The sequence below is a fragment of the Pezoporus flaviventris genome, unplaced genomic scaffold (genome assembly GCF_033815535.1).
Source record: "Pezoporus flaviventris isolate CSIRO_AGI_PZ_B2104156 unplaced genomic scaffold, CSIRO_AGI_Pfla_v1 ptg000055l, whole genome shotgun sequence".
Classification (NCBI taxonomy): Eukaryota; Metazoa; Chordata; class Aves; order Psittaciformes; family Psittacidae; genus Pezoporus; species Pezoporus flaviventris.
Genome location: NW_026892603.1, coordinates 2,371,495 through 2,382,191, shown reverse-complemented (window position 1 = coordinate 2,382,191; position 10,697 = coordinate 2,371,495).

Sequence of the window (10,697 nt, the reverse complement as noted above, 5' to 3'; positions counted from 1 at the left end):
CCCATTTTCAAGAAGGGGAAAATGGATGACCCGGGGAATTCCAGACCAGTCAGTCTCACCTCTGTGCCTGGTAAAACCTTGGAGCAGATTCTCCTGGAAGGCATGCTAAGGCACATGAAAAACAACAAGGTGCTTGGTGACAGCCAGCATGGCTTCACTAAGGGGAAATCCTACCTGACCAATTTGGTGGCCATCTATGATGGGTTTACAGAACTGGTGGACAGGGGTAGAGTAGTTGATGTCATCTACCTGGACTTTTGCAAGGCATTTGACACTGTCCCACATGACATCCTTGTCTCTAAATTGGAGAGACATCAATTTGATAGGTGGACCACTCAGTGGATACAGAACTGGCTGGATGGCCGCACACAAAGAGTTGTGGTCAATGGCTCAATGTCCAGCTGGAGACCAGTAACGAGTGGTGTCCCTCAGGGATCAGTGTTGGGACCGGTCTTGTTCAACATCTTTGTCGCTGACATGGACAGTGGGATTGAGTGTGCCCTCAGCAAGTTTGCTGATGACACCAAGCTGTGCGGTTCAGTTGATACCCTGGAGGGAAGGAATGCCATCCAGAGGGACCTCAACACGCTTGTGAGGTGGGCTGATGCCAACCTCATGAAGTGCAAGGTCATGACAAGTGCAAGGTCCTACACCTGGGTCAGAGCGATCCCAGGCACAGCTACAGGTTGGGCAGAGATTCAGAGCAGCCCTGTGGAGAAGGACTTGGGGGTGTTGCTCGATGAGAAAATTAACACGAGCCGGCTTCAGTGTGCTCGCAGCCCAGAAAGCCAACTGTGTCCTGGGCTGCATCAAAAGGAGCGTGACCAGCAGGTTGAAGAAGGTGATCCTGCCCCTCTACTCTGCTCTCGTGAGACCTCACTTGGAGTATTGTGTGCAGTTCTGGTATCCTCAACATAAAAAGGACATGGAACTGCTGGAACAAGTGCAGAGAAGGGCCACGATGATGATCATGGGACTGGAGCACCTCCAGTATGAAGACAGGCTGAGAAAGTTGGGGCTGTTCAGCCTGGAGAAGAGAAGGCTGTGTGGAGACCTCATAGCAGCCTTCCAGTATCTGAAGGGGGCCTATAAGGATGCTGGGGAGGGACTCTTCATTAGGGACTGTAGTGATAGGACAAGGGGTAACGGGTTAAAACTTAAACACGGGAAGTTTAGATTGGATATGAGGAGGAAATTCTTTCCTGTTAGGGTGGTGAGGCACTGGAATGGGTTGCCCAGGGAGGTTGTTCATCCCTGGCGGTGTTCAGGCCAGGTTGGACGAAGCCTTGGGTAACATGGTTTAGTGTGAGGTGTCCCTGCCTATGGCAAGGGGGTTGGAACTAGATGATCTTAAGGTCCTTTCCTACCCTAACTACTCTATGATTCTGTGATTCTAAGATAGAGCAAGCCTGCAAATCTAAGATTTCTTCCCCAACAGCTCTGCCTGTGAACATCACTAATCATTTCTTGTCAATTAATGCCTTAGACTTCCACCTTTATCAAGGGTCAAATGTGTTTAACTGAATGATCACTTTGCCATTATTCCATTCAACAGGAATATGTGCTGATAAGCCCCTGAGCTTTCTCTTCTCCAGGTTCTATCTGTAATAGGGGGATTTTTTTTTAAATATAGAATCTGTGTAATACGCTACAAGAAGTCAGATTACAGAAGCCATCAGTGTCTGGAGAAGCTAGGTACTCACAAGACTCCGGGCAATGACAACATGCTGGATTCACTGCTATCCTCAGCTGTCACAACTGCCTTAACATGGACTACTTTTCTACAGTACAACACCAGATTTATCAGCAGTTCAAGTTACTACTTGTACAGAAATTGCTGGGATGGAATTAACTTTCCCCATAGAAGCACCTATAGCGTTGTGCTTTCTGTTTGTGGGTAGAGTGGTGTTGATAACGGAGCAATGTTTGGCTATTGCCAACTGGTGCTCGCACATCATCAAGGCTGTCTCTTCAAACCCCACCCTGGCAAAAGGCCACCAGCCTGGTAAGAAGTTGGGAGGTTGGGACAGCAGTTTCAAGCTGGCCAAAGGGATATTCCATAATATGACATCATACTCAGAATTGAAAGTTAAGTGGGGTTGGGTAAGTGAGTGGAGGTGGTGTTGGGGGATGGGGAAATGCTATTGATATATTTGATTGCACTTGGTATTGCACTTATTATTGATGTATTTGTCTTCTGAAGCAACTGTTGTACATACAAAGGTCATACTTCCCTGTAAGGAGCTGGACATTGTCTGCTGATGGGAAGTAGAGAATAAATATTTCTTTCTTCCATGCGCAGCCTTTGCTGCTTTCATTAAAGTGTCTTTATCTTGACCCATAGTTCTTATTTTCTCCCTGTTTGTTGAGGGAGGTGAGAGAACAGCTTGGTAGGCACCTGGAAGCCACCAAGGCCAACTCACCACGCTTAATATTTTAGTTTAAATACATGTGAAAATGAAGTTCTGAATTCTTTCAGTAGGTAGAGACAAGTAGATATTTATTTGCTTTAAAATGTGTCTATAATTAAAGGAACTAGCTAAGAATTTGTGGAGACATGCTAATATATATGCAGTACCAGTGGACTGAAGGTGACTGACTGCCAAAGAAAAAAAATTTACCTCTTTACAATAATACTTGCTTGTCTATTGATCAGCATTAACAGGGTGAGAATAACATACGCTAGTAACTTCTATGTATATGCTAGTATCTAATACGCTAGTAATCTCTAGTTCCTTAGTGATGTTTTTGTTAAATAGATTGATACTTGTCAAATGAAGTGCATCGTCAGATTCAATTCGTAATCTGTCAAATGTGTACTCACTTTGCCAGTGTTCTAAGATGCCACTAACTTGTGGTACCTGAGTCCTGCATATTGTAATGCTACAGCTGTCTGTGTTTAGTATAAATATAACCAATATTAACATCAAGGATTTAACTCTAGGTGGCAGTTTATTCCTTTTTTTTAAATAAAGGCTTAGCACAGTATATTGATCAGCAAGCTTGTGTAAATGCAACATTATAAATGCTGAAAGAGAAAGCAAATCAAGCTGTGACAACAGCTATTCCGATTTTTTTTTTAACTATATTTCTTCCTATAGCCAGGTCATTGTGCAAATGGGGCTTAGAGGACATGACTTGAATTTTACTGTCCTGAAGATTGCTCTTTCCTATAAGTCTGAGATGGCTGGGAAGGGCCTGATCCTGGCTCCAAAAACCCTCTGCCAATTAATTATTCTTTTTACCAAGTTTGGGGTCAAAACAGTTAGTAACTACTAAATATGTTGTCTCTAATATTGTTACTGCTAATTCAAGTACTAGGTGTTGTTTGCTGCTCCTGAGCCGCCTGCATCCATTTTTACCGCCCCTTGCTGGGGTACTTACTGCTTCAGGGTAACCTTTTCTTCTCGCTTTCTGCAAGCCATCTGCACCAACGCTGTGGATTCACAACAAACTGTTTTGTCTGGTTGCACTTGCTGAGCTCTCTGTAAAGCTGCTTCCTTTTTAAGAGATAAGGCTTAGAAATGTTCTTTAAAAAAGAAATAAGACATGTGAATTACAAACAATTCAGGGGAAATGAAGATCACCAAGTGATGGTATAATAACACTGTATTGTCCTGATCCAATTAAGAGTCTGGAGGGACTCTTATCAGGTCACTGACATTTTGATGCAAAAAGTAATTAAAGATTGGAGAAGTTAGGAACAGTGCAATATATAGGCATTATGATGGAAAGTTATTGGCAGACTTCTCCATCATTAGAGTTGCAGAAGATAATGAGCTTTCAGCACTATTTTGGCTCTTTCAATTTTGCACTTTGCCTTTTGATTTTGCAGGACAGTGGTAAGCGTTTGTTGTGTAGCAGAGTCCTCACAAGTCGTACACACCCTCCTAGGTAGCATGGGATAAGCAATACTACTACAGTGATGTAGCACATGAAAGCTATACTCCAGTTGCTTCTAAAGGTCAGGTTTACTGCACACACCACTAAATGCAGTTTACATGCTTAGGGAGGCAAACTGTCTGGGCTACATAATTGAAATAAGTCAATGAAGGCTTGTACAAATATGGGTATATTCCCTACTGACCCCCACAATGCTTCAAATAGATCGCTATGTTCTGCTCATTCTCAGCAATTTGCCACCAATGTGGTTTCAGATGGGTCTAATAAGATGAAAACTAATGTAAGCACCAGTGGATAGGTGGCTGTAGAAAGGATGTTTTCATGTGAAGAAGAAAATAAGACCATAAAGTAATTCAGGCTGCAAAAAAGCCCTGAAGGGTTGTAGCCCTATCTCCTGCTCAAAGCATGGTCAGCCAGGAGTCAGGCCAGGTTACTCTCTGCTCTGCAGAGACATTCATTTTGCAAACTGATGACTTTAGCGTTGAGTTACACATGCAAAGGAAGCCAAGAGAAAGGAATTGATCTCCTTCATAGTCTTAAAAATTTCTTCCTGCTAATGACAGCATAACTCATAATTGAGAGAATCAGTGGATATTGTGTTACTTATGAGAAAAAACTTTCCCTCTAGCACATTTTCCCTTTTCTCCTACATACACCTGAACTATATGAACTTTAACAGTAGTCTTACATGATATGCTATGATACTTCAGGCATATACACTCGAAATGCAGTAATGAGCTCTGATTTTCAGTTGAAAAATCTAGTGAAAATTCTGGCTCATTTGGTTTTAAATTTTAGAACACCTTTGCAAAACCATCTTCCACTGGCAAACATCAGTAGAAGATATATTGGCAGGCAGGAACAGTGGAAAGGCATAACTTGTAAAAAACCCAACACCACCCAAAAAAACCCAAACAGACAAAACAAAAACCCCAAACCAAACCACCCAAACAATAAATTCCAGCAGTTATTATTGAGAGATCAAAGTCTCATTTATCTTCTAAGCTAGGTATTTATTTACATGAAGTAAAACAATTTAGTTCAAATGTCTGCCTGGCTACAGAAAGCTGTGTTTTGTGAAACACAGCTAAGAGAAGAGCAAATGTTCTAGTAACAGCTTCTGGACAGAAAAAAAAAATAAAAAAAAAAATCAGCTAATTCTTTGGATTTCATAGAATCACAGAATCATTTAGGTTGGAAGAGACCTTTGAAATGATTGAGTCCAGTCATTAACTCTTCCAAGGCCATCACTAAACCATAACCATAAATGCCACATCTGCATGTTCTAAATACCTCCAGGGATGGTGACTCCACTGCCCTGAGCAGCCTGTTCCAATGCTTGGCAACCCTTTTGGTGAAGGCTTTTTTTCCTAATTTTTTAATCTAAACCTTTCATGGCACAACCTGAGGCCATTTCCTCTTGCCCTATTGCATGTTAGTTGGGCAAAGAGACCAACACCCACCTCTCTACAACCTCCTTTCAGGTAGCTGTAGAAAGTGATAAGGTCTCCCCTTCAGCCTCCTTTTCTCCAGGCTAAGCAACCCCAGTTCCCTCAGCTGTTCCTTGTAAGACTTATACTCCAGATCCTTCACCAGCTTCATCTGCTTTTTGTTGGAAGAAAGTAAGTGCAGTGTGATATATTCTCAAGCACTAAGCATTTGATAACTGGGAAATTTACCGATTTGCCTGGTCAATTGTTTTCTGTGTGTGAGCTATAAATGAATAAATATCACTTTCATAAATTACTGTATAAATAGTCAAATTCTTGGTATGGTTCATCAAAGGAAATAATCTAAGCAAGTGATACCTGAGGAAAAGTAAGAAATGTATAGTGTGAGCTTAAAAAGGACATCAATAGAAAGTAGAATTAAAAGTTTGAAGTTAGGTTGAGGAGTATTAACTTGGTATACTTTGAAAGTAGAAGCCAGAGAAGGAAATAAAAATTCCAAGAAAGAAACCGTGTATCAAGTTTTTTATTTGTCTTTTAATTGATTCAAAAGCAAACGATCCCATCCTGCTGTAATTGATGCCAGTGACAAAATATTCAGTGACTTCAGCTGTGGCCAGATCAGCTTCACTAACTCCAGCATCTTTAACTGAGGTGAGAACAGATGTGTGTATACTGTACCAAATCCATATGCAGGGTGTACCATATGCTAGCTGTTTAGTTTAGCGTTGATTGGGAAAAATCCTCAGACTGAAATGTTATTTTCTTGCTTGTCATAAACTCCTTTTGGGACAGTAATTCAGACCTAATATACTTTTGGATGGTGTTCAGTAGTGCTGAAATTAGCTAACTATTCAAAAGCTAAATATTGCTTTCAAAAGCAATTAAACAGAGGTTAGTGGAGAGTGTAGGGAACTGTGTGTGTCTGCATTACAGCTGATCTAATCCTGTTACATATCATGGGTTTTGCTGATAAGACAGACAGCTTCTCATTTCTAATTAAAATAGCTTTAGGAAAGTAATTTAAGTTTTGGGGGAGCTATATCTATTGTTTCACAATGCAGTGTTGCATATTCATCAATATGCAACCCCAAACCTTTTTCTAATTGAGGTGAGCACGATGACTAAGGAACATAAGAGATTGCTGCCAGAGAATATGGAAAGTAGTCCCAGCAATTTATATATCTGTTTTTCATTTTACCAGTCAGAAACTTTCTGTGGATGACCACTGAAATCATTGCACGCAATCTAGGTGCTTTAAAGTTTGTTCAGGAATGTGTTTTCATTTTAAGTACTTCTGTATTTGAAAGTTTATTGGACTGTACACAATCTAGATTAATGAGAGCCATAGCACCTAACTGACACATTGGGTACCTAAAATCTGACTTAATTTTCACTGTTCATGTAACTCTTGGTTAGATGCATGCAGTCACCAAAGTCCAGTGAAGGTCTGATAACTAAATCCTGACAGATCTGCAAAACATGCTTTATTTTCCCCAACTTCTTTCTCTCTCACCCCCACAGCAGTTGGGAACATGCTTGGCTACCTGATGTGACAGTGCTGACCCTGATGGTTTAAACCACCTCAATGGGCTTTATACAGAAGCAACTGAGACCCACATGCATATCCTGCACTCTAATGCTTCCACTATAGGGTGAGAGTGGCAGGACACAAGGCTGCAACAGACACTTGAAGGAGCAGTGGTGCCTCAGTTTTCACAGCCATTTGCTAAGCAAAAATGTGTCACGGTTTAAATGATAGCTGTGAATGCTTATGTTTATCCCTATTTCCTTTATAGGCACGTATTGGTTCTTAAGAATGTATATAACTGGATTTTGTCTCAAATGAGACAGTTAAGTAATAAGAATCTTCCAAAGGGTAAGGATCTTCCACCGATTCTACCTAAAGCATTTCTAATAAGTCTAAAACAAGCTTTCCTATATATTTTTTTCTCTTACTTAAGACAATTTAAGTCAAGGCAAGATATAAAATCTACTTCAATCATTAACTCCTTATGTGCAATCATTAATTATCTCTCTTTGCAAAATCCCTTTTCTCTTTCATTACCATCAGATGTTAAGAGCCTTAAATGTGGCTGTGGAGGCCTGCTTTTGTGACCCGAGCACTGAAAGCACCACTGGTTCTCATAATGGTGTCATTAAAGGTTGGCAATTTTGTTCCAATGCATTTAAAAGCTTTCCATATGGCATAGTGCTCTCCTGAGGTTCAGCTACTGCTGCTTTTTTGGTTTTATATTTGTTGTGAAAATGTTGAAATCCTGAATTCTCAGGCTTCTGGCTCAAAGGTTTGCTACCAGTGTTTCTTCTATCTCTTTTTTTTCAGATTTAGAAATTCAGCTAACTCCCTTAGATGAATGCCTTTATATTTGGTTATACATAATGTCACGTAACTTTTTCCTCAAAGATATGTGCTAAAAGAATTGTGGGCCAGTTTAGGCTGTTGAGTGCAAGCTCTAGGTGGTACTTTGTCAGTTTTGCCAGGTGTGTGCCTACATAAGGATGTGCTAGAAACTTCATTCCCATAGCAAAGAAGCCTGATGGTAAAGCACAATTTACCATGGACTGGATTTCCCTATGATTGTCTTTGTAGAGAAGTTAAGGGCCCCAGAGCTGGTTTTGTTTAATGCACTCTCATTTTAAAGCACATAGGTATAGGTCACAGCCACTCTAAGCATTAATATTAATTACAATTATTTTATTGTTTTATCATTACTATGACTCATCAAAACAATGTCCAATTCTACTGATTCAACTGCTGAAACTGCAGTATTTGCATTACCACATGAAGAACACTTTTTTTTTTTTTTTTTTTTTCCAAAAGGCTATCTAGGAAAGCCACAAATTTCCATGGAGAAGCTAATTGTTTTTAAAGTGACTTGGTAGTTATTTTTATACTCTTCTATATTTTAGACTGTCTTCCTTTTCCCCTGCATATTCTGTTAACAAAGAAACTCCCTGACTTCACACCGTTACATAAGCACACTTCAGGAACTTGTCATCAATATCCAGAAATAAGTAGTCAAAAAGATAAACTCAGCCTAAATCAACAGAACAAGTCTCCCTCTTTTTCCCTCTGTGCTTAATGTATTTACTATAGCTACCACTGTACCTTTTCCCATGCTGTAGAATTCCTCCAGAGGTGTACATCCTCAAATAGGTTTCCAGATGTGATAATAAGAAGCAGACTTCTTTGAGCAGACTTATTTTCCATGGCTGTAAATGAAATTTAGAGGGAAAAAAAAAAATAGTCTGTATTCTAAAAGAGCAAATGAAGTTCGAATCTGAGACAGCTTTCTCATCTCTTCTTTAAACATTAGTGTGGAAACACTATGCTATGTTATCTTCTGTCCAGATCAGTGCTCTTAGCATTAGGCTATCCATTGCATGTAATGCTGTGGTCTCTGTTATGAAAATAAGAAGCTGTAATAGACTTTATCTGTCTTTTAGGTGAAACTATGACAGGCCTTGTTTTGATAGAACTGTTTTGTGAATTGATTAATTGATTCCCCTTTTTTTTCTTTTTTTTTTTTTGGCCTACTTTTACTAATATAAATTAATAACTTCTATTTAATAATTGCTATATAATGTGACTGTTTTCCATACAAGTTTGAGATCTTACTGGTCTCAGGGCTATTTTGCGTTGATATATAAAAACCCCAAGAGCTGTTGAAAAATAGGTTTAATTTAAAATATTCTTTTTGAACAATAAATAATTACTAATTCTGAAACTGAGACATCAGCTGTTTCTATGAAGAAGGACTTGGGCATTTCCAAACTCTTTGTTTAGATACAGAAGATAAAGGGAGAAGGAAATGTCTCTCTAAAGCAGTGGGAGTTATTAAATGCAGGCTCCAAGCAAAGAAAAAACTTGATCAAAATGTAGTTGTTGATATCCTTATAGAAAAGCAAAAGCAGATGCCTAAAAGTGAAATGTCTGGGCTGTGACTTGAGCTACAGGTCAAAATAGAGGTAATTAAGAAAAAAAATCTGAGCTAATTCAAGTATTAGGTATTAAAATTTTCTGACTCACTCTAAAAAGCGACGGGTTTTTTTTTTGTCTGGAATGATGTGCCTACCAGGTTCTCAAGTATCCCCAGAACTTCTCAGTGATCATTGGCACTCAAACCTTTACAAATCCTGTAGCAGATGAGTACATAGGCCTTTCTGAAAATGTCCACCTTAAATCACCATCTCCATGACTTAAAGGGAAGTTATTTTGCTGAAATAAAGCAAGTATTTTAACAGTGTACCTCACAGTATTATAAAGAAGAATAAAGGCAACCTTGGAAGGCAATTACATCAATCTGTCTGGGCAGAGCAGGAATACTATGCTAGGTATCCTGCAGTCTCTTTTGCTGTTAATTGATTCCAGTGTTACATTTGGCTTTTTCAACTCAGGCTCACCTTCTAAGAGGATACACCTCTGCTCTTATTTCAAAGTAACTTTACCTAAATATTTTGTATTTTTTGCATTCTTTGTGGCCAAGCATAGTATTTTCACTTCTGTAATAGTATTTCATCCTGGTTTTCATGTTTCCCTGCTAATCTCTCAATATAAATTTCAGTTCTGATCTTCTCCTCCATCATACTTATAATTCCTTCTAGGTCTGTCTTTTCCTCAGATATAATAACTTACTCTCTATTCCACCACCTAGGCTGGGAAAGACATAGACTGGAGCATGTGACAGGCCATGTTTACATCTACTATGTCCCTTCATTTTTCCAGTCAACCAGGTACAAAGATGTGTTTAGGTATCTACCCAAACAGGTTGCACCAGGTTTTGATATTTGTATCTGGACCATGTTTCCCCTGGTTCCATAAAAGAGTATACTGGACAGTGTGATCACCTATTTACACCGATGTTTAGAAATCTAGTTTCCTTCCCCATAACTACAAAGCCTGTCCTACAGGAAAATGGACTAGTTTGTCCAGAAAATGTAATTTGTAAAAAAATGAAATTGTTGTTTGCACTTATTATTTCTTTTGAAATACACAGTTCTCAGTTTAACAATTTTGTTTATTTCATAATTACTTTGAATATAAAAGTTAAATTAAGATCTCTAGAGTTTATCAGCCTTTAATTATTTTTAAATTTAGGTGTTATGCATGCCTTTTCCCAAGTCTTCTAGAAAGTATTCTATCCTTCACAAGTTTCTAAATACACTTGTTAATGGCCTTGCAATTATGTTGATTAGGTCTTCATGAATGTGAGGAAGTTCATCAAATTGAGATTTAAGTACTTTCTTACCTGTTCTTTCCATTCTCTAACACAGAAACCTTACTCCTCTGTTACTGGTATTAATTTTCTAGGTCTTTGCTGTCAG